The 24,397-nt window shown below is 37.3% G+C and overlaps 1 protein-coding gene across 16 annotated transcripts in view; it reads right to left on the reverse strand.

Annotated features, from left to right (window-relative positions):
• The window catches only part of LOC127652423 (protein NLRC3-like), a 170,897-nt gene that overhangs the window by 17,456 nt on the left and 129,044 nt on the right, over positions 1 to 24,397 (reverse strand). For 4 of the 16 annotated variants that reach the window (XM_052138575.1, XM_052138563.1, XM_052138576.1 and 1 more), the window contains exon 2: positions 130 to 219. The exons of 8 other annotated variants lie outside the window; for them this stretch is intronic. The gene's annotated coding sequence lies outside the window, so the exon portion shown is untranslated. Of the gene's footprint in view, positions 1 to 129; positions 220 to 1,550; positions 1,811 to 24,397 lie in introns of those variants that run through there. 4 more of the 16 variants (XR_007971706.1, XM_052138574.1, XM_052138562.1 and 1 more) reach the window with 4 other exon arrangements.

Raw genomic sequence — 24,397 nt, forward strand, 5'->3', positions numbered from 1 at the left:
AATTGTTACATTATTTATACCACCAGAGAAAAAGCTTTGTGTGGGCGTTTTTTCCCCCTTTTCAAGGCGCAAGTAAGCAAAATTTAGCAGTCACAGTCAGAGTCAGACCCATGTCACTATCAAACTTACCAGTCTTTTTGTCAGTAAGATGCAGAAAAGTAAGAGGCAGGAGAAGATTGACACCTTTTTCAAGAGAAATCTTGTAAGTGAAGTTGAAAGCTGAAAGTTGAAAAATTTTGATATTAAACAACAGTAGCCTATTACCATTAGATATTGTTTGCATTTATTTCATCATATTACTTTTCAATATTCACTGAGGTTTGCTAGTGCCACAGCTGTAACTGTTTGACCATATTCCTTTACCACTGCACCCTTGTTTAGGATAATGGTGACTTAAACATTCCGGTTTTCTCCTTCAGTGATTCTGCTTGTTACCATCAGGTGTCTTCAATAATGCTCAATCATCACTCAATTATTCACTTAATTATCTCATTAACTTTAACACTGCTTCAGTGTTCATTTAACACTCTGCTCAGAGTTTAATTGGGTCGCTTAAAATGACTTAATTCCATGATGTTGAAGTTACATGACCAAATTATGTTTGTTTAACGTAACCCAGTTATGTGGGACCTGTTGACATAAAAAAGTTAATTAAAGCCAACATATCATTTTTTTGAGTGGGTCATATGTTCATTGGTCAGTTTTGGTTGTTGTTGGTTGCATATATATAACACAAACAACATATATTAAGAACAAATATATATATATTTGTTCTTAATATATGTTGTTTGTGTAATATATGTTGTTTGTATATCTGGAGTATATCTGAAAATAATTTCCCCCTGGGATTATTAAAGTATTTCTGATTCTTTAGCAAGTCTCACTGTTGTGTATTTTCACAACAGAGTTCTTTCTGTGCGTTCCGAGTGTGTTTTTATACTTTTCTAGTATCACTCATTTAAATGGGATGCTTTTAATATCTTGTATGTTATACTTTTTGTACCCTTCTGTCATTGTATTCATCGTTTTTGCTGTTAATAAACAAACCACATCCATCCCCCGCACTTTTGAAAAGCTTGCTACGCCCCTGGAGGCAGCTTCTCGCAATGCTAAGTCATTGAAGACGGTTGGATTGTTTTCCCCCCCCGGTGGGCGTAGTCTTCAAATTATGACGCGTTGCGCTCTGTCTCTATACAGAAACTGCTGTTTTATTTTAGATCACGGTCACATATTAACCCTCCTCCTGTACATATTAACCCTTTCCGGAAGAGAAGGGGGAATTTCGCGCGAACGCGAGATTAAAGATAACGTCACCCACACAGTTGACTAATCACCACGGACCCAACTCCTTGTTTTTCAACATGAATTAAAAATACATAATAATAATAAATGTCGTCAAATTTGAAGGTCGCACCTGTGCGAGTAGTTGAAAAAAATACTGTCTCAAATAATAGTCGCAAACATTTGGTTGCAGTCGAGTCCTGTAGTAACTTTTGAACACTATTATCTCCCTTGAGTTTCGGTTTGTTTTGCAGCAGTTCAGTACTCACCTGTCAAGAGCTGTTGATGTTCACTTCCTGTTTACTGACTAGAATATCACCTACAAAATACTTCATCAATTGATTTATTGTTTCAGACAATTCAGTGGAGCACAAACTGTCGAACTCTTTCTATTTTTCTCTCGTCGTGTAATTTCCTGCTCGTGTCATAAAATGGCTGCTGATTTAATAGTTTCACATTCACAAGAGGAGGAGGAGTCTGAAAACAGACAAACAACATTTAAAGCTGCAGCAGAGGTCTGTAACATGAAGGTCTCTGAATGAACTCAGGGTTTCAGGTTGACAAATTCAATCCAATCAGGTTTAATTGTATCATGATGCAGCTCATCAACTTTCTCTCGCTGTGTCTCGTTTGGAAGGATGTGTCCTCCGGAGGTCGCGTTTATCGGCCGCATACGTCATCAAGGCTTGTTGTCATGAGGTCGTTACCATCAAAGAGAAGGGATGGGAGTTCACATAAGACATCTAGCGAGTGAACAAAAGGGTTTTGTACTAAGTGAAGGACATTTGTTTAGTTCATTAAGTGAACTACAGTTCAGATTCCCTCTTCAATAATTAATAATACATAGAGCAGTGGCGGTTCTACATTGAATTGCATCCTGGACGAGACCCCCTCCAAAAAAAAAACCACACACACACACACAAAATTATCCACAAACAGTCATATTTTATTTTAACAACATTTCGCTTAAAGATAAATTTATATTTCTAAATTGCACAAATCCTTCCTAACATCCGACATTGTGCAGAATTGTGTTCATTGTCTTTTGGCAAACTATGACAGTTATCAGAACTTAAATATACACTATATACATAAATGTGCCAAACATATATACAATCAGATATATAAAAAATGTAACAAGTGCAGAGAGCAACAATAATATAACACATTAAGAATAATATACAAAATAAAATATAGAATAGAATATATATATTATATATTACACACAAATGTGAAAACACACTAAAGAGAATCTAATTATTACACTATTGCACTAAGAACAGAAAACACAAACTAAAACTAAAACCTGACTTTTCTGGCTTTGCTTGATGTAAAATCATCAATGATGTCATCGTATGACATCTGCTCCCCTATTGAGTGATTGATACTGATGACGGCAAGGCCAGTGAGCCGTTCCTGGGACATGGTTGATCTCAGGTATGACTTGATCAACTTTAGTTTTGAAAAGCTCCTCTCTGCTTGAGCCACAGTGACTGGCAGAGTAAGTGCAATCCTGATAGCAGTCCAAAAATTGGGGTAGATTTCCGATAGATCCTTATCATGCATAAAAGTGATAAGCTCAAGGAGGCTCATGGTCTTTGATGGCAGTTCAGGGAAGTTCTTAATTTCCTAAAAAAAAGAATAAAGAAAAATATTCATGACACAGTTATAATGGCTTCATGACAGCCAATGTCAAAACCAACATGGCAGTTTAATGTAATGTTATCTCATAAAGCTAAGTAGTTTCTTAAGTTTAATAATTAATCAGCTATGACATGTTTTTTATGACATATTTATGACAGGTTATGATGTCTTGGTAATGTCAAGTTGTCAACAAAGGCATCTCAAACAAATAATGTCATATTTGCATTAAAAATGTCATAATTGAGCGAGTGACACTTAATAACAGTTGTCATAAACATGCATAAAAACCTCCTTCATATTCATGGCATGTGTCATGTAGCAAATAAGTAGTAAATAAATAGCAAATGTCGTCTCTTTGAAACTACCTACAGATTTAAAAAAAAAATTCTGTTGGCTAATTACAGGGACTAACGTAACCCAACTGATGGAAATAAATAATAACTGAACTTGTAACAGTTTGGTTGCAAAGCACAATATTATGGTGAAATTAGATCTCGTGTTTGTTGACTTAAAACCGAATTATTGTTGTATAAGCATAGCAAGCATCATAGCAAATAGGCTAACAAATGTAAGAGTTACCAACAATTAACATTAGTCCTTCATTCATGACAACATGGATACCGTAATTATATCACAGAGAGAACATAGTTGCATACCTTTATCTTTTGCTCGTTTCTCCTCTTCTTCTTTTTTTTCCTAAATTGTGCACCTGATGGCTTTGACCTTTTCCTATCCATCCGTTTATTTGGCACTCGACAATCAACAGATTTCCCATCCCCCGCCCCCCAACACACTGCGGTCAAGCCAGCCGCCAAAAAAAGAAGTGTGTGCGCCTATTACTATGAATACGGTAATTTCAGTTACAGCACTAGTGGTGGGAAGTTCGGATCATTTTACTGACTCGGATCTTTGAGTCTCGTTCAGCAAAATGAACGAATCTTTTTTCGAGTCATTTCGTTCATTTCATTCATTTCAGCAGAATATAATTAAATGTCATGTTAAATAGCCCAAAACATCAAGTAGTCTACTTACGAAAATGTTGATTCAATTTGAAATAAATAAATAAAAATAAACTATAGGGTAATGCAGCCAAAGCCAATTTATAAGAAACCGAAATGTTAATTTATTAATTGGGTCTTAAGTTTAAGCTATTGCAGTTAGTTCACCTCACCTCCTTTTTCTCCGCCTCTTGTGTCATCGGGTTCGAACTTCAAAACGTTAAAAATACTTAGTTGTCGATGTCGACTCGTCAGTGTCTGTGTGTGGGCCGTGTGGTGTGACACAGCAGCCAATGCACTCACTGACTGCATGCACATGCAGCATACCGGTCCGGATCCGGAAAGATAAATGATTAGTTCAAGTCTCGACTCTCGAGTCTTCGGGTTTGGGTTCGGCCGGGTCCGAGTCTTTCGTTCTTCCTGTCAGTCCCATAGAGACTATGCTGTCAGTACCGGAAAGAGAAATGATTAGTTCGTCTCTTCGGTTCGAGTCGTTCGTTCTTCAAGTCAGACTCACAAACCCATAGCACAGCACTATGCAGAGACAGAAATGATTAGTTCATCTTTCGAGTCTGAGTCCTTCGTTCTTTTGTCACGTGACAGCCCTATTAAATACTTAACCTAGTTCATAATTCACATCATTCTTACAAACATGTTGTAGTTAGTTTTTTATTTGATTTTTACTTTTACAGTTACATGTTACGTTTCTGGTCTCAAATTGTATCTTTTTTCATATGTATTTGTGAATTTCTGTCATGAAGATTCTTTTCTATAACATTGAATGTAGTAATGTAGAATGTAGTATTCATGCATTTTTCCATTCACTATGTTTTTAGTCCATAAAAAATCACCTAAAAAGTCTACGAGTTGTTTTGTGAAAAGTCACATTATATAACTTAAATATGCAGTTATTTAATAAACCTATGAAACCTACACCTTTGTAACATAGCTTATTACAACACTGTACACACTATATTGACTGATGTTTATTGTTTGTTTATTTTTTGCCAACAATGCTTTAAAAAAATTGGATAACTATCCAAAAGGAATTAAATAAAAATAAATAAAAAATAAATAAGAATGAAAAGGACACTATAAAGCCACAGAGCATAACCATATAACTTAAATCACAATATGCAAAATGCATAGTGCTATGGGTTTGTGAGTCTGACTTGAAGAACGAACGACTCGAAACCGAAGAGACGAACTAATCATTTCTCTTTCCGGTACTGACAGCAGCATAGTCTCTATGGGACTGACAGGAAGAACGAAAGACTCGAACCCGGCCGAACCCGAAGACTCGCGAAAGATGAACTAATCATTTATGACTTCATGTACCTTATGCGATGTTGCGCGCATGCGCGGTCAACACAAAATGAACGAATCACTCTCTGAGACAACTCGGTAGTCCCGAGTCATATTAAAGATTCGTTCAAAATGAACGAATCGTTCATGAACGACACATCACTATACAGCACAGAAAGAACGCGCTTTCAGAGCACTTGAGTTGCCCAGATCGATCTGTCCGTCTGTCTATCTATCTTTTTTCTTTCTTTCTATGTCTTTTTTATCTATCTATCTATCTATCGATCTATCTATCTATCTATCTTTTTCTTTCTGTCTTTTTTATCTATCTATCTATCTATCTATCTATCTATCTATCTATCTATCTATCTATCTTTTTCTTTCTTTCTTTTTCTTTCTTTCTTTCTATCTATCTTTTTTCTTTCTTTATATCTATCTATCTATCTATTGTGTCTATCTTTTCTTTCTTTCTTTCTTTCTTTTTCTTTCTTTCTTTCTATCTATATTTTTTCTTTTATTTCTATCTATCTTTTTCTTTATTTCTTTCTATCTATCTATGTATCTTTTTTCTATCTTTTTCTTTATTTCTATCTATCTTTTTTCTTTATTTAGTGAGTATATTTCACTCATCCAGTTGTGTGTGTGTGTGTGTGTGTGTGTGTGTGTCTCTGATGTTCAGTTTCACACAGACTCACTGAGGAATCAGCATAAACTCTAAATCCAGCATAGAGGGGTCGAGTGAATGTGCTGTTGAGTGTGTGTAAGTGTGTGAGTGTGTGTGTGTCAGAGACGCTGTAGAAGGACAGAGTGCGGGCCGGACAGTCCAAATACACTCCTACTCTGTTACAGCAGTGTGAAGGGTGATCTATGTAAGTGCCGTTTTTATTGTGACAGGCAGTGAATCTGTCATTAAAGCACCACAGACACCAGGAGTTTATATTGCATCCAAACGCACAGTCATGACTCTTTCCTTTCCTGCTGATTTCTTTATATGACACTGATATATCAGCATCAACTCCACTCCATTGAGTCTCCCAGTAACAGCGTCCAGTCAGAATCTCTCTACACAGAACCTGATGATGCCAGTAAAATCTCTCTGGATGATCAGGATATGACTGACGATCTCTCACACGCGTCACCTTCCTGTTCCCCTCAGACAGAATGAGTTCAGGGTGTGCTGTGTTTGAATCCAGTGTGAGATCACAGACATCTGAACACAAGAAGAGAAAAAACACTTTTAACACAACAATCACTAAACCAGTGTGTGTGTGTGTGTGTGTGTGTGTGTGTGTGTGTGTTTGAATCCAGTGTGAGATCACAGACATCTGAACACAAGAAGAGAAAAAACACTTTTAACACAACAATCACTAAGTGTGTTTGTGTATATGTGTGTGTGTGAGTGTGTGTGTGTGTGTGTATGCGTGTGTGTGTGAGTGAGTGTGTGCTTGTGATGTGTGCGTGTGATGCGTGTTTGTGTGATATGTGTGTGTGTGAGTGAGACTGTGTGTGTGTGTGAGATTGTGTGTGTGTGTTGGTGAGATTGTGTGTGTGTGTGTGTGTGTTGGTGAGCGTGTGATATGTGTGTGTTAGGGGCGTGTGTGCGAGTGAGAGTGCGTGTGTGAGTGTGTGTGTGTGTGTGTGTGAGTGTGTGTGTGTGTAGACCTACATTTGTGTAGTCCTGCTGTAATCCTGAACTCTCCTCCATGATCCACACTATAAATACACAAACACACACAAATGATGACATCACATTCAGTTCACCTGAAACACAATTCACACATCTGTGATGAAATGCATTGTGGGATATAAAGTGTGAGACTCAGAATCTTAATGGATTGTTTATTAGTTAATTTATTTAATTTTATGTTTATTATGTGCAAAATTAGTCTACATGTTATTTGATGTTGCAATGAAGGAAAAAAAAGAGAAACTAAAACTTTGATGTGAACTGAAGGTTTAAGTGTATGTAACTGTTAGAATGTCTGTGATTGGTTAAGAAGGAGGGGGAGAAGAGAAAAAGAAGAGAGGAGGAGAGATGGCGGACGGTAGAGAGGAGCTGTGAGTAAAAGTTTAGACGAGAGCTAACGCTAATCTTTAAGCTACTGCAAAGGACACTTTTAATAGATTAGTGTGTGTATTGTTTAAGCAACGAGAGATAGCAATTTCTCTCATAAGCGGTAACAAGCATATCGAGAGGCTGTGAGAGAGATCACATATTGTGTTATAGACCATAAATTTGCTTCGTGAATAAAGAAGTGAAGGGAGTTGACTGATTCTTGCCAAAGAGGCGTAGGAAGACCCAGATAGCGCCTGAGATCCAGGAATATCTCAGTGGTTCCTCTGGCCACGGTGGAATGATCGTGGTATCAGTGTTCCATGGACCGATCGCTCGCGAAATGTTTTTGGATGTGGAGAAAAACTCAGATTGCTAACAGTGAGGTATCCATCTTGTTCAAAACACGTGCACCATCAAAGTAACAGGCCTGCAACGTTTATTTTATTTTAAAGACTTTGGGGTTAAGTTTGATCATATCACATGATTGTTGACATTTTGAAGGGGAAAACATATTGTTATAATTTATGTTTATGAGTCACATTTAAAGGATGTTTCACCTGTGATGTGATATTTGAAGGTAAGGACTGAGTGTTTATGTTACTACGAGTCTGAAGTGAAATGAGAATAGGTGTTGTGAACACGGTAAACACTTAATGTGTTACATTTGATAATTTAAGGGTTATTTTATAATTGTAAAAAGGGTATTGTTTATTTTATTGATTTCATTTATTTCAATTAATTACAAAGACTCGTTATATTTTATATATCACATTTTATTGTGTTTTATTATTGAGGGGAAAAGGTATTTTTAACTATAGTAAAAATATGAATGTACATATTTAACTGAGAAGAGACACAGTTGTTAATCTAGTTAAGAGTTTTATTTGGGATAAATACATAGAGAGAATAAGAACTCAGGGCCCTTTCCATCTAAATTAGGGAGAGGAGCGCTACAAATGTAATTGCTGTGTAATCTTCCATGGATCTTAAAACTAATTAAAATAAAATAGTTTGAATATTGATTTGTTTGCTTGATCAATGTCTACACTGGACGACTCTGTGAATCTTTAATCTACTGGCGGTAGGAGAGCAAGTTGGATTTAACAACATTAATCTAGATTGAACAAGGCAGAGGTGGTTTTTCTCAAGGAGGAAAGTCTGGTTAACCGTTTGATTAGCGAGGGAATCACAGTAAGTGGAAATTTTGTTACTGTTTCACTGCTTGTTAATCCATCTACTAGAATATTTCCAATGTACCCCCTTTCATTCATAATGATGAGATTGAACGGGGCCTGGCCAGATATGGAAAGTTGGCAAGGGAGATAAAAATTATACCATTAAGATGCAAAAGTGAAGCTTTGAAACATGTCATGTCGTTCAGGAGGCAACTGTTTATGTTTTTGAATGGCACAGAGCTGGATGTATCGTTTAGAGTGCAGCATGAAGGAAAAGCGTATATGGTTTACACGAATACTGGCAGCATGAGATGTTTTGAATGTGATGATATCGGGCATAAGAGGACGGCGTGCCACATAAGGATCAGGTTAGAGAGGAGGTTGCTGGGCCTAGCTCCGCTGCTGTGACGGTGGAGTCTGATAAAAATGAGTCCTTTTCAGAGGAATCACAAGCTCAGGTCACTGAGCAAAGAAACAATGTTGAATTGATTGGAAGTGTCACTGATGATCAAAGTAAAGATCAAACGTTGAAGCCTAGTGAAGATGAAGATGGATCACAAGTAAATGATAATGGAGTAATGATTGATGATGATAGAAGGAATAGTGTTGAAATGGTTCTTGTTGAAAATGTTGTAATGTCAGAAAGTGTAGAAATGATTGCTGGAACTGAGATTAGAGGTGATGATACATTATCTGATATCTCTGATTTTGGATTACAAATTATGGATGATGGATATACACTGCAAGAGATAAATGATTTCTTAGATGTACATTTTGGGAAAGCTGTTGAAGTGAAAGATTTTTTTCCAGACACAGGAAAATTAATGGTGTCAGTGTTGATGTTACAGAAGACAGTTAGCTATGAGGCATTAAGTAGGCAAAAAAAGGTTCAAACTGAAGAAGATCGTTACAAAACTAAGAAAAGAGAAGGCACTTCACAAAAGCAATGGCTAAATCACATAGGGTGTCTGTTTTCCTTTGCTTTATTCTGCTTCTGTCCTCACTATTTCACTGTTTTTTAATGGAGGTTTTAAGGGTTGGATCCTTAAATATAAATAGGGGAAGGGACAGGAGTAAGTTAGCAATGGTATCAGAGTTGATTAGAATTAAAAACATTAATATATCTTTTATGCAAGAAACACAAACTGATATTGATAATGAAATTGAATTGTGTATGAGGTGGAAAGGAAAATCTATTCTAAGCCATGGGACAAACAATAGTGCTGGTATAGCCATTTTATTTTCAAAAATAGTGATATAAATATAGTAGCTTCAGAAGAGATTGTAAAAGGCAGAATATTATTAACTCAGAGTTTGTGCGTACCAGTTTTGTACTTGTAAATATTTATGCACCGATGGAGGTCCTGAGCGAATAGAAGTTTTTAAAAAGTTGGAAAAAGCAATTCAGAAATTTTATAAAAATAATGTATGTTTTATTATTGGAGGTGATTGGAACTGTACCATTGATTTTACGATTGATAGAAAAGGGGAGGAGCCACATAATGAATCATGTACAGTGTTGTCAAAAATGTTAACTGAATTTGATATGATAGACATATGGAGAAGTAGAAATATACGAGTAAAACAATACACGTGGCTTAAAATCTCTGATAGTAGGATAAGTGGGGCAAGGTTAGATAGATTTTATTTGGATAAGATATGGAATAGTAGAGTGATGAATGTTTTTATTTCACCCAGTGGTGTTTAAGACCATCATCTGATTGTTTTTGAATAAAGAAATGTTCAAAACCAAATTACTATTGGCATCTTAATCTTAAATTATTGCAAGATGCCTCATTTTGTGAAATATTTAAAGGGGTCATATAATGGTACATGCACTTTTTCAAGTTGATTGTACTGAAATGTGTGTTGGCTGTGCCTGTACACAACCATCCTATTATGATAAAAATCCATCCAGTGTTTTTGTTTTAATCTCTGCCTCAAATCGAGCCGTTCGACCGTGTGACGTCACACGGTCGGACGCCCCTCCCAGGATTGTTGATTGACAGCAGTGTTTCAACACAGACCCGCCCTCGCTCGTGAGCGAGCTGTCAATCATAGTCCGTCATCATTGTTGATACACTGGAGCAGAATGGCGCCTAAGCGATTGTGGTGTTCTGTTCTTCGGTGTAATAACGAACACAGCAGTCATTTTGATGTTCCTAAATCTGAACCGCTGAAGACGCAGTGGCTGAGTTTTGTTTATGATGGGAATATTCCCCACGAGCAACGTCAATGCGTTCATGTTTGCGCGAATCATTTTTCACCAGACTGCTTTATAAACGAGGGTCATAAAGCTGGTTTTGCTAAGAAGCTGCTGCTGAAAAAAGATTTGGTACCAACTATTTATATTCCCTCTGCACCTCCAGAAGAAGTAAGTGTAACGTTTTATTAACCTTTATATTAATCTTTGCAAATCGCTTGCACGCTTCACAATGAATGTGGCTAATGTTTACACTCAGGGTACATTACGGCATGTTTTCCATAACGTTACGACGTTCTCAATATAATTCATAATCCCACGTTTATAATGAACAACGCGTTATGGTTATTGTGTTATTAAAAACTGTGTACGCAGGTGTTACAGTTAACATGGTAACACTAAGTTACACCTGGTTTACTTGTATGTTACTGATTAAGAAGTAATGTCAAAAAAACAGTTATAACTGCATGAAGATGAATGGTAACACAATACTGGCAAAATACTGTTTACATCTTGCAAATGCAAATTCTCCAAATATACCCTCAACTGTTGTCAAGACCAAAGCTCATTATCATTTAAAGTCATATGCACTGAAACGGCGTGCTGAAAACAGAGCTGTTTTTGAGCAGGTAAAATTAGTGTTTTAAGTTTTCATTTAGACCCTAAAGATTCATATTAACTTGTACAAAAATGGCATTATATGACCCCTTTAAGGTTTTTTGGAATAGTTGGAAATTAATGAATTGACATTTGAAAATCTATGTCAATGGAGGGATGTGGGTAAAGCAAATATTAAAATGTTTTGTCAAAACTACAATTCAGATAATACATCAATGGTGCAAGCAACAGTGAAAAATCTTCAAAGAGACATTGAAATGCCGGAGAGTGCACTTTTTAATAACAATGGAACTGAACAAAGAACTTTTACAAAAAAAGTGGAATGAACTTAGTTTCTTTGTACAAGAGCAAGTAAAGGGAGCATTAATAAGGGCAAGGGTTTGCTCTATTAAGGATATGGATGCTCCTACTACTTTCTTTTTCAACCTTGAAAGAAAAAGTGTCCAGCAAAAGCAAATGTACCACCTTCGTCATAAGGACGGGACTCTTACATCAGATCCTGCAGAAATAAAGAAGCTGGCAGCAGATTTTTATAGAGACTTATATGATGCTGAGTGTTGTGATTCTGGGAATGGTTCTGATTTACTAAATTAATTACCCAAATTAGGGAATGAGCAAAAAATATCTTTGGACAAACCAATTACATTGCTGGAGCTCACAGAGGCAATGCAACAAATGTGTACCGGTCGATCCCCAGGGATTGATGGACTACCTTCAGAGTTTTATAAACATTTTTGGGATTTTCTTGGTCAAGACGTATATGAAGTACTTTTACAAAGAATTGAAAACAAGTCACTTCCTACAAGTTGTCGACGTGCAGTACTATCCTTAATACCAAAGAAAGGGGATCTTGGACTTCTGAAAAATTGGAGAGCAGTATCTTTGTTGTGTCTGGACTACAAAATATTCTCAAAATGTCTAGCAAACAGACTCAAGTGTTACTTGGAATCAGTCATTCAGAAGGACCAGACATTCCTAATCCGTCGATCATGGACAGTCTTTTTTTAGTGAGGGATATAATTGATTTTAATCATCTTAATATTTCTAACTTTGGCATTTTATTATTAGATCAAGAGAAATCTTTTGATCGAGTTGATCATGGTTATCTTTTTAAAGTCTTATAAAAATGTCACCAAAACCAAAACCTTTTGTATCATATGTTCAATTATTGTATTCTAATGCCTTTGTAATAGTAAAAGCTGGTGGTGGTTTAAGTGCACCAATACCATTATTAACTCTTTCCCCGCCAGCGTTTTTAAAAAAGTTGCCAGCCACCGCCAGGGTTTTTGACGATTTTCAGCTAAACTTTAATGGCCCGCAGAATATTTTCTTCCATGAATATATGAAGATGCTATATATCAAAATAAAGATCTGAGCCGATTTTATTTTATCTTCATTTGTTCTTTTTTATTGCCACTTGAACAGAGGTAGGTTTTGTCAAAAACAACATTTCGGACAAAAAGCTGAGAAAAAGGCATTTTTATGTCATATTTTGAGCTACATTCTCACTACTCCACTTCACGTTTGAGACGATCGCAGTCTGTTTCTTTGATCAAAGAGTTGCGTACTCTTTCAAAACATGCTGCGGGGTCTTCCTTACCAGTATAACACCTAAAACACTGATACCCGGAAAATTCTGTGTTTGGCGGGGAAGCGTTTTTTCATAAAACCCGGAAAATTCCGTGTTTGGCGGGGAAAGAGTTAAGAGGTATTAGACAAGGCTAATATTTCTGGGCAATTGACTTTTTTTGGAGTGGAGAGCACTGGATTCATGCAGCAGTACTTTATCTTCCTGTTCAGGAAGGAGGACAGGGCTTGGTGGATGTAAAGAGCCGCATTCGCGCTTTCAGAATACAAGCGGCACAGAGACTACTATACCATAAAGAACTGGCTTGGACTCAGACTGCAAAAGGGATTTTACAGAAGGCTGGTGGTCTTGGATTGGACAGACATCTATTTTTAATAAGGCTGGGAGAGCTGAGTCTGTCTGAACTTACACCTTTTTACCAGTCAATGCTACATTCTTGGAGGACTGTTTTTAAAACTGAAAGAGAGTTGGATGAACCAGGACACTGGGTTACAGGCTGTTGTCCTCAGTAAGTGTACGTACATGATTACTGAGAAATGGAGTTGTTAAGTTGGGGCACCTGCTGAATAAAAATGGGTGGAAATATGCGAAGGCCATTGGAGAAGTGACGGGCTTGAGGTCTTCACGTCTCACATCTAAGCTTGTAGAAGACATTTTAAACGTGTTGCCAAGCAGTTTCAGGGAGTACATTGGGAGGATACATTTGATGGATATTCAAAGTGGACTGGAATTTCCAAGGATTAAAGTTACCTCTGTCATTAATGAAGAATGAGAAAGTGGAGTAGCAGATTCTATATTATCTTTAGAAACCCCTCAGTTGGAGTTTTTTGAGAACACATCAAAGAAAGCGATATATTACACTACAGTGAAAGTTCTGTATAAAGACTCACTTACAAGACAAAAACTTTCAAAGTGGCCAGAAATGTTGGAGCCAGACTTCCTTGTGAGGGACAGGTGGAGAGCCCTGAATAAACAAGGAAAAATAAGGGACTACAACGTTTTAGTACAGATGCTGAATTGATGTTTAGGAATATGATTGCTGTGAATTTGCTTATTATGCTCTTATCAACGATGAGACGAGGTTTTCTGAAATTTGGGGAGTCAATGGAATTTTATGTACAATTGATGATGGTCTGTTGTTTTTACTTTTTTAAAAGGAATAATATTTATTTTTGAGTTTGTTTTCTTTTGTTAATAAGAGGTTGATGATGATTTGTGTATTTTATACTTTTAGTTCTTTTTAAGATTGCATTACTAAATTATTTTGATAACTTGTGATGTATGATTGTTAATTGTAACAATAACATTTTTGTTAAACCTCGCTCTCTCTCTCTCTCTCGCTATGTCTGTCTCTCTCTCTCTGTCTCTGTGTCTCTCTCTCTTTCCCTCACTCTGCATCACAAGTGTCATCCACACACATTACTGAACCTAATAATGACACACAGGACTGTTATTTAGTTTTCCTTGAACTGAATGTGTTAACACTAACTACAAAACAAATATGTGATTAATTGTGATTAAATATTTGAATCGACTGACAGTCTTACAACACATGAGGGGTGTGAGGGGTCCAGGAACTGAGTTTGACACCACTGCAAAACATACACACAACATCCCACCAACAATAAATCAAGGGCTTTCACACTGCGCTTAACCCTGGGTTATTGTCTTTTTAAACCTGCTTTTAACCTTGAGTAAAACAAAATTTTACACTTGTAATTCTGAAAGGTGATTAGCACCTCTTTTAATCCTGGGTTATGAAACCTGCACCAGAGAAGTGTTAGCGGCACTTTTGAAAGTGCACCAGTATGTTTTTAACTAGCTCTTTTTCGGCCAAATAGTACCAGTGGTTTTGGACTTTATACTGTCACCTGTCATCATGGATACACAGTTTATTTACTGCTGCCATGTTACACAAAGATGTTTGTTTATGTTCAGTTTTATCACTTTAGTCTGTGTTTTTCTCTGTCTCATACTACACACATCAGTATAATGGACATTCTTGGATTAAATCTAAATTAATTCTCACAGGTTGTTGTTGCACTGGACTGTGAGCGGACTGTCACAACTCGTGAGCTCTCTGGAGGCTGATGAGACCGTCCTGTACTCGCTTTTGGTGCTTGACGTTGCACCATTTTTCTGTAATCATTATTGTTATTATTAGTGGTAGTAACTGGTCAACTACATGATAGTTTGTTGTGTGCTGTCAACATTGCAGCATCCATGAGGGGGCGACCCGATCAATGTCAAATTAAACTGCTTTTATTGAGGTCAGTAGCTGACTGGAGTCTTCATCTAATATGAATGTACATCATTTTAAACATATTTGTGTGCTATTGTGTTTATTTGTAAAACTGTAGAAAAATTTGCAAAATACAGTAGCAGAGTGGTGCACAACATGACCAAATCAGCAATGCAAATAAAAGCTGAAAACACAACGGAAATAAGCCACAACACAATGAAATTAATCTACAACACAAGATTATCTGAAAAGAAACATGTACAAAAATTATGTACTTAATTGTCCTGAAGGGGTCTGAGTGATGCATACCTGGTTGTTATTTTTACCAGAACTTTTAATTCACATAATGTCATCAACATTTCTCAAAGCCGTACTGTCATTGACCGGGGAACTTCTCTTGTAGTGTCTTGCGGTGGGACGCTTCGCATCGGGGTTCTGATCACCCTGCCGGGTTTTATTGTGCGATAACATCCTGCTGCCTGTAAATGATCCCTTACTGCATGCCAAACTATCAAATATAATTTTTGAATAACTATTCTACTACATTTTTAATTGTGTTGGGCCTCATGTGCTCAGATGGGAGACAAAGTTAGGCCTACACACAGTCATAAATCCTGAATGAGGCCTGTAGGAACACTCAAAGCCTGATAACAAACAAAGGGGAGTCCAAACAGACTACAGATCCCATCAAGCCTTGCTCACTTTACACCTAGGTGTGAAATTCTGAAGGATTGAACCCTCAACTCCTATTGGATGAAAAGCACGACAGAACACATCCCTCCGCCATGATGTCATCGAGAGTATAAAACCCAGAGATTCCTCCTAAGCCTTGCTTCCAGCAACAGAATTCACTGCATCTAGTTTCAGCTCTGTTGCTCCCAGGTGTTGCCTCGCTGTCCAAAGAATTAACGTACATAACTGAACTTTGGCTATACAATCTCCATCTTACTGGACGAGCAGAGATTCTCCGTGTTCCACAAAAAAGGTCCTTCTTCAACCTAGTCAACTTTGCTGATTTTGCCACCAACCCACTAAGAATCAACTGCCATACTGCCCGCTGACAGAGCGAGGAAACAGCCTCCCATCATCACCCAAGATTCAAAGAACCAAGTCATAGTCAAATGATGGACGAACACACATTCTACCCGCGTACACATGCAACTCAAGTAAGAGGTTTACGTCTGGGCAGAGATAGATTATTATAGTGTGTTATTCTTGTGTTTCAAGATTATTGCTTGTACAGTTTACAGACCACAGAGTCCGCTCTTTGCTGCAAATAATACTCACGGTAGTACTGTAACTTATTTGACCAAAAATGAGATTTGCTGTGTTGTCGTCCAACCTTGTTGGGCTGTTTGTGCATTTCCACCATCATGGGTGAGACCGGCACACAGAGTATATCCATTAAAGAACCAATGACCGCGGTGGACGGATTATGAATATATGTGGACTAAGGAAACAACGTCAATATAAAAATCAGCTGACTTTAAAATTTGAATATTAGTTAATATATATGAATATTTATATATTTATAGTATTTCATATAAAAAAGTACAATACATTTTCATGGTTCAGTCGGTATTGTTTATATTTGTAATAATTTTCAGCCCTATTTCAGTTTGAATTATATTTTTTAATTCAAGATCAATTTTAAAAACTATTGGTTGATTAATCGGTTATCGGCAGGTACTGCCCAACTTAGTTATATCTGTAAAATCCACTATTGGTCGACCTTTAGTATAAAAATCATTATATTGATGGAGAGTCCACATAATGATAGGAATACCAATGTGTGTGGTTGTGTGTGTGACAAACACATTGCCACCTAATGTAAACAAAGATGGCTGGATTGATATGATCATGTTTCCCTGATGTCATGACTGCATATAGCTGAGGTGTTGTCTTTTATCGTGGTGTTTTTGTGACAATCTCATTTAAAGAACAAGCATACTGTGTGCTTGAAAAGACTATTCAGTTGCTGTTTGAGATACTTATGATTGACAACAGAATGGTGCCTAATGTAACCAGACATGGCTCATTTTGTGTGGACTGTTCGTATACGAGTTGTAAACTTTTATAGTGGTACTTTTGTGACTATTTGGATGTCTGTGTCATAAAATAATCATACTGTGTGTTGTATTAGTAACAGTTTGTGTGATTATAAATTACAGGCACTTGGGAGGAGCAGTTTAGTGTTTGCATGAAAGCCAATTTGCATCTGACAGCACTGACTGTTGCAGAAACACAAATGTGTGCCACAATTCTGAGGGGGCCAGTCGTTAACCATCACAAAATATGCACCAGTAAGTGTGAAAGGGTTAAGTGACAGATGCTTGAAGATTACTCTTTAGAAAATGTGTAGAAATAAAATTTCTGATAACATTTCATAATTACAAAAATGTCCTCATTCTAATGAAACACTATAATATGTATTCTGTGTGTATTTGTTAGGGATTTGAATGTTTTGAAAGGAATAAATACAGGTGCTATTCAAGTGCATTCACTGGCCATTAAGTGTATTCAAGACCAAGTGGGGGATGGGTTATGTGTGTAAACAGGGTTTTACAGCTCAACATACTTCAGTTTGTCCAGTGTGCAGTTTGGATCGTTGAGTCTCTTAGAGAGCAGTATGGCTCCTGATTCTCCTGGGTGATTGTAGCTCAGATCCAGCTCTCGTAGGTGTGAGGGGTTTGAACTAAGAGCTGAAGCTACAAAACAAAAGCCAGCCTCTGTCACCATACAGCCAGATAATCTACAAACACACAGACATCAGTCAGATAATCTACAAACACACATCAACATTCAGATAATCTACAAACATACAACAGTCAAATAATCTACAAACACAAACACCAACAGTCAGATAATAGTCTTGGTTACTGATGAAACCTCTGCTCTGATGGAGGAAATGAGATGCTGTGTCGAAGTAGTGACACTAAGGGTTCGCTCTTGAGATCCTTAATCGCCTTTGCTTTATTCAGAAAAGGTCAATGAAAATTGGTGAGTGGAATTTGCATGCCGCTCTTCCCCCCGGACATACAGGTATAAAAGGAGATGGCGTACACTGCTCATTCAGACTTGTTCAGCGCATGTGTTTGTGCGTCCAGTCACCTCGCTATTTGCGGCTGGAATTAGTTGAGACAGTTGGGTCATCAGGCTGGAATGATAGGTAAAGCTGCAATTCATATGCAATAATCAGTAGGTTGAGTTCATTACTTGGCCAGTTGGAGTTGCCAATTCAAACACACCAGTATAAGAGTGCGAATGCAGTCAAGAGTGTACAGACGGTGCGCACATATTTACGGCAAAAAAAGAAATTCTAATAATTCAAAAGCCCATTTTGTGTGTACGTAACCTTTATATATCAGGCCCCTGGTACCTGTGAAGTACACAGAGACGGAACTCATATGGTGCATCTCAATCAGCTCTTGATCATAAGTCAGCAAACTGGTCATGGAGTTGGCCATTTCTAAGGTTGTCCCAGTCACAAAATTGGTCCATTGCCCTGAAACAGTCACTCCTCAAAAATCCCAGAATGCACCGTAAAAACCAGTGAGCATCACAGGTCTCTGTGTTCCCTTACCAAGTGAAACAGATATGTCAGAAATATATCACTTATATAGACAACTATTTTATCCTCTCAGTCTAATAATAATTCACTCATATATTACAATAATATTCAACCTGAATGGGTTCTAAAACACAAGTGTGTGAAGTTGTAGTTGTTGCACACTGTTTATAAACAGCACCTTCCAAGGACTTCTGAGAACAGAGCGCGAAATTGCGATGCTACTGCCCGGATTAGGCAAAACTGTCTGATTCCATTCAGTGCAAGTCATCAGAATAAGGTAAATGCCCTGGCTATTGTAATCTATTGCAGGGGTTCTCAACTGGTGGGTCGCGACCCAAAAGTGGGTCGCAGACCTGTTTTGGGTGGGTCTCGGTAAGCTGGTCAAAAAAATAAAAAATATTTAATGTGCGTCTCATGTTTGATTGGTCTTTTATTTTGAAAAAAGGTTTATTTTGACAGGCATTCGTCAGAGACGTGTGGTAGTTTACTATGGTAGCCATGGTAACCATCCTGTCTTTACGTTGTTTTGACATTCAGATTCGAGATGGCGAAGCGCAAATATGACCCAGACTATTTAAAAAATGGATTTTCGTACATTGAGGATAAAAAGGGACAGAAACCCCAGTGTGTGCTTTGTAGTGAAGTGCTTGCCAATGAGAGCATGAAACCGTCCAAACTGAAGCGCCATTTAGAAACCAAACATCCCGCATCGAAAGACAAGCCGGTGGAGTTTTTTCAAAGACGTCTCCAGGAGCTGAGGGCATCCCAAAAGTGTCTGACAGCGTCTTGCTCCAAACAAGAACAAGCTCTTCGGGCATCTTACCTAGTAGCTCACCACATTGCAAAGGCCAAGAAACCCCACACAGCAGCCGAAGAGCTCATTTTACCTGCTGTAATGGATATGGTAAGAGAGGTGCTTCCACAAATGTCCTGGTTAGGTGAAAACTTTATTTTGAGTGATTTTGACATTGATTTTATTCACTTTTGTACATGCAGTTGTCATGGTCCTCCTTAGTTTCTTATTAATTTGCTCTGAATAGAGTAAAAATATCTTGTTATGTGGCCTTATTTATTTAATTAACTTTTGTACATAATGCGGTTGTCAGGGTCCAGTTAATTATTAATATGCTCTGAAATGCACGTTGCACGGGATAATATATGCATGTATGTAGGGTTATGTTTTTAAAAAGATGATATATGAGTTATTATCAACAGATATTTTTGAAAAATAAATTTTGTTGGTTGAATTCTAAAAAAGTGGGTTGCGACTTAATGACCATGGGAAAATGTGGGTCCCAGGGTGGGACCAGTTGAGAACCCCTGATCTATTGTGCTGTAGGTGTTTTAGGTTTAGTTTTAAAACTGAATGATATCAACATTTAACATTATTATATATTTTTTTATTAATTAGAAGATTAATTCCATGTAGGGATACATGCAGTAGTCCCAACAAGCATTTTCTTATTTTAAATGAAACTGTGTTTTTTCAGTTGGTAGATCTTATTGAGTTGGCCATTTAAAAGTAGATCATCACACAAAAAGGTGTCGGCACCCCTGCTCTCCAGTATATCAACTACCTGCAGTCACACTGACTCCACTATTATATCATATTTCCTGTTATTGCAGTTTATTGTTTTTGTTTGTATGTGGTATCAGAGCAAATTCTACTGTATATCTGCAGCAAGTTTCTTCCTCATCTGAACATTTTAAGAAGATTGTCCTAAAGAGCTGATCAGAAATTGATGTTGTGATCATTATGAACTGTGATGTCAGAATATAAAGGACTTGATTTCCTTGAGGGGAACCAGACTCAGCAGAGGGAGCCCATCCACATCTATAAACCACAATATATTCATAACTTATATTCCAATGTAATAATGAACTGCCAACACAAACCTCAGTACTTCCAGTGTACAATGAGGACTCTTCAGTGCATCAGAGAGCAGCTTTACTCCTGAATCCTGCAGGTTTTTTTTTTTTTTTACACATCAGAAATTCTTTCCTAGTTGTCAGAATCATTAACTCCGTAGGGAGTCCAGTCAGTTAAGAGAATAATGACCTCTCGCTGGCAGATGCTAGCTGATGATTATTTAAATTAAGCTTATAACTGAAAATATGAGGACATATACTATTTTAATATCTGATCATTTCTACTGAAAATCACTGACCTCAGTATCTCCAGTGTACAGTGAGGACTCTTCAGTGCATCAGAGAGCAGCTTCACTCCTGAATCCTGCAGGTCATTGTTACTCAGGTCCAGCTCTCTCAGGGAGTTTGATGATTGTAGAACTGAAGACAATCTTTCACAGCACTGACCAGTGAATCTACAAGATGCCAATCTAAACAAAGAACAAAATTATCAGAAAGTAGATTTATACAACAAACTATTCCAGAGTGAATACTCTGTGTTCCCTTACCAAGTGAAACAGATATGTCAGAAATATATCACTTATATAGACAACTATTTTATCCTCTCAGTCTAATAATAATTCACTCATATATTACAATAATATTCAACCTGAATGGGTTCTAAAACACAAGTGTGTGAAGTTGTAGTTGTTGCACACTGTTTATAAACATAAATGTTTTTGTAATATGAAAAAACATAATTCTTCCTTCCTTGTGTATTTAAAATGGTCCAGAAAACATGATTTCATTATTTGTAACATAATGTTTATGTCTTGCTTTAAAGATTTTGAATCTACTTGGCTACAATGGCCATTTCAACATTTCAACAATGGTTGAAATTATGTTACTCTGATTAAAAAAAATTACTCTCATGACATTTCAGAGCAAATACATAAATATTGAAATATAAATACATAAAAAGGCAGAACATAATTAAGATATACTATACCAGGGGTGCCCAATACGTTGATCGCGATCTACCAGTCAATCGCAAAGGCAATGCTGGTAGATCGCACAAAATTTTAATGTACTTTCGTTAAATTTTTATAAAAATAAATATAATGTCTTTCCTACTTTTAGTTTCTGTCTGATTTGCACTTGTAAGAGTAAATATTGACCAGGTGAGGTTTTGTTTATTCAGTTGCCATGACAACTAGGTTTGCGCAGATGCGCTTTCCAAGGACTTCTGAGAACAGAGCGCGAAATTGCGATGCTACTGCCCGGATTAGGCAAAACTGTCTGATTCCATTCAGTGCAAGTCATCAGAATAAGGTAAATGCCCTGGCTATTGTAATCTATTGTGCTGTAGGTGTTTTGGGTTTAGTTTAGAACTGCCAACACAAACCTCAGTACTTCCAGTGTACAATGAGGACTCTTCAGTGCATCAGAGAGCAGCTTTACTCCTGAATCCTGCAGTTTTTTTACACATCAGAAATTCTTTCCTAGTTGTCAGAATCATTAACTCCGTAGGGAGTCCAGTCAGTAAAGAGAATAATGACCTCTCGCTGGCAGATGCTAGCTGATTATTATTTAAATTAAGCTTATAACTGAAAATATGAGGACATATACTATTTCAATGTCTGATCATTTCTACTGAAAATCACTGACCTCAGTATCTCCAGCATACAGTGAGGACTTTTCAGGGCATCAAAGAGCAGCTTCACTCCTGAATCCTGCAGGTCATTGTTACTCAGGTCCAGCTCTCTCAGGGAGTTTGATGATTGTAGAACTGAAGACAATCTTTCACAGCACTGACCAGTGAATCTACAAGATGCCAATCTAAACAAAGAACAAAATGATCAGAAAGTAGATTTATACAACAAACTATTCCAGAGTGAATACTCCACAGTTAGACAAGAAGTATTGTGACAGTCACTGAGCCATTTATTGTTTCAATGTCTGATTATTTCTACTGAAAATCACTGACCTCAGTATCTCCAGCATACAGTGAGGACTTTTCAGGGCATCAAAGAGCAGCTTCACTCCTGAATCCTGCAGGTCATTGTTACTCAGGTCCAGCTCTCTCAGGGAGTTTGATGATTGTAGGACTGAAGACAAACTTTCACAGCACTCATAAGTGAGATTACAGTCTGCCAGTCTTTAACAGAGAATGAAATACAGCACAATAAGGAGATTGTATATTGATCAAATATTGAACATAGATCTTCACTGATCCAGCTGTCTGTAAGGAAAAGCATATGGACAGGAGGTGCAGTGTGAAAGTTCATGTTTATTTTTTCTTTAATCAAAAATGTATTGCTTTTCAAAAGTATACAACAGTGTGTGCAGAACAAATGAAATAATTTATAGTTTGAACATCATTGCTCCCTTGTTCCCCCTTGCCACCCCTCCTTGCTTATGCATTCTGGCCTCTGACAGGTTTATGCACAATATCAAGGAAGTAATAAATCCAGTGTGACAAAGTGAGGGAATGTGGGGGTTGCCAGTGAAAAGCAAGCATTTTATGTTCAGAAAGCAACACTTGTTTCTGTTACAATGATAAACTGACAGAGAATTCATCTTTAAAACCATTTTGTGCATGAGTTCCTTCTGAATTGACTGATCCCCCCAATTTTATTTAAAGCTGAAGTATGTAATTTCTTTGCAACTACCATCAACGAATGGACTTGCAAAAATACAATTTGTTTTCAAAACAGCTTTCTGAACAATTTGAATGCATTGCTGGTATGTACACTGCCATGTTGTTTACATCACTGCATGGCATTCTGAGTTATAGTAAAGATGTTACTAAGGGTGCTTCTCATTTCTGAAAATGTACATCCTCGATTCCTTTCCTGACTTTTTCTCGTTTCATACCTCACCCTCTTAGGAAATAAGGAATGGATGCAAGGAAAGGAAACAAGGACAGAGGAATCAAAGCGAGACATTTCCTGACTAATCGTTAAGATCATTAAAAGATTAAAGGTGCAGTATGTAACAATTTTCATGTAATATTCACCTTTTTTGCCACTATGTGAATGGCTGTAACACAACTTAAAAAATTTGCCCCTCCCAGACTTCCTAGGTTACCTATCCTGCGTGCTGCTTTTGCCAGGAAAATCCAAAGGATGTGATAGTTATGTGCGCTCCCGAGAGCCTTGCCTCAGTGCTTCTCTTCCGATATTCAACAGCGACAACAAACTGCAACACTAGGTAACTATCTTAGAGATTGAATCCAGCAAATGTATGGCTCCTAGCACAACACCGACTCCTACACAAACTCAGAGTAAGCCAAAAAAACATTTATCTACTGAATCCCATCTGGCTAAGCGGGAACATTATCGTGGTCGAGCGAAAACTATAGTGAACATCGGCAGGGCATTTGATTCCTGGAGGGACCCAGAATTGGCAAAGCATGTGAAATATAGTGCCATAAGGATTGATCTCATTTTTGCTAACTTGTTCTTGGCTGCTAATGCTGACAGATTGCAAGCTACCTTGCTTCGTAACTGTCAAATAATTTCAATGATCTTCTCTTTATACTAAATGTCAGTTATACAGGATATATTTAAGCAAATATGCTGGTTTCTGATTCGTAGTACAACATATGACATACAAAACATACAATAGTGCACCAGTAACTGTCTGGTATAGTTCGGTAGTGTGTAGCTGTATGTGTAGATCAGTATGTTATGTTAACTGATAAGTAGTTTTAGTTTAGTCTCAAAAGTTTGTAGTAAAACAATCTCAACAGTAATTTTAATTATGCTACCTCATCTGTCAGTATGATGCCGGTGGATCACGTTCAGTCTCTTTGTACGTTACGTCATTGTTTTGGTCGATGCTCGCTTTCGTCCCTATGGAGTGT

Source organism: Xyrauchen texanus, chromosome 12 (assembly GCF_025860055.1).
Source record: "Xyrauchen texanus isolate HMW12.3.18 chromosome 12, RBS_HiC_50CHRs, whole genome shotgun sequence".
NCBI classification, from domain to species: domain Eukaryota; kingdom Metazoa; phylum Chordata; class Actinopteri; order Cypriniformes; family Catostomidae; genus Xyrauchen; species Xyrauchen texanus.